The sequence below is a fragment of the Pyxicephalus adspersus genome, chromosome 4, assembly GCF_032062135.1.
Source record: "Pyxicephalus adspersus chromosome 4, UCB_Pads_2.0, whole genome shotgun sequence".
In the NCBI taxonomy this organism is placed as follows: domain Eukaryota; kingdom Metazoa; phylum Chordata; class Amphibia; order Anura; family Pyxicephalidae; genus Pyxicephalus; species Pyxicephalus adspersus.
Genome location: NC_092861.1, coordinates 13,796,711 through 13,797,960, shown reverse-complemented (window position 1 = coordinate 13,797,960; position 1,250 = coordinate 13,796,711).

The window sequence follows — 1,250 nt, the reverse complement described above, 5'->3', positions numbered from 1 at the left end:
TCCCCTTCTGATCACTCTATGCCATTTGATTATCCCCTTCTGATCACTCTATGCCATTGATTACCCCCTTCTGATCACTCTATGCCATTGATTACCCCCTTCTGATCACTCTATGCCATTGACTGTCCCCTTCTGATCACTTACCAGTAATTCTGTGCAGGGATCTCCGTTAGGGCAGGGATCAGCAGCTTGCTTCCTTGTTCAGAATCGCAGGGGCACGTGTGCAGGCTTTTTACTTTCAGTTTGGCTCTGAAGGAGGAGGAGGCTCTCTGGAGGACACACACGCTGCAGCCAGCATTAAGGACACACACGCAGGATCAGATGTCTTATTAACGGGTAAGTGTCTTATTTAAATTTTTTTTTCAAAAATCGGGGGTGGCTTACTTATTGGGGATGTTTTAAAATCAGGGAAACACAGTATGTTCCTCCAAGCTGATGTGAGGAAGTGACCATATAGTGGGACAAGGTCTAAAATGGCATTGAAACCTTCATAAACACCCAGGAAAATATACTGGCTCAGTGCACAAATTTAGGGTGACATGGCTTGAAAGGACACCCTTCCTAAAATATATAGAGAGTCCAGGAGCCTCATCATTCTTGGCATAGCCTAGCTTCTCTGTTTTTGCTGCAATTTTCCCTTCCAGCAAGATGTGCAGGTCATGGATGACCTTGCAGGTCTTTGGTTTGAGCAAAGCAATAAATATGTTGGTCACCAAGTTAAATTGTCCTTGGCATTTTTCTATACAAAATGACTAATACGATTAGAATCATGTAAACACAAATAAAGCACACCATCTGGTATGTAAGAGTGCTTGACCCTGCTTGTGAGCTTGGCAATCAATGTGGTTTGATGTTGTGCTTGGCAACCTGGACCTGGACCTCCTTCCATTACCATCAGGTGTGTTAGAATGAGTATGCAACTCAGCTAGACAACTAATTGCCAATCTATTTGGACAGAAAGTGGAAGTGCGTTTGTATACAAAAGTGCTAAGATCAGGCAGCACAGCACAATGACAACAAAGCGATAACACTACCACAAATGAACAGAGGAGTTGTGTGGCAGCAAATCAATATGCAATTGAGTCAAATGTCAGAGTAATACATAATGTACATAATACATTCAAAAACCAATATGTGACTTTGAAAATGGGACAAAGGCAAACAGGGGGTTCAAGTAGTAGTTTGGAGTGGAAAGCATGCAGACATTTGTCCTGAATATTAGTTAATTGCGCAGCTGAAATCTAAACGCC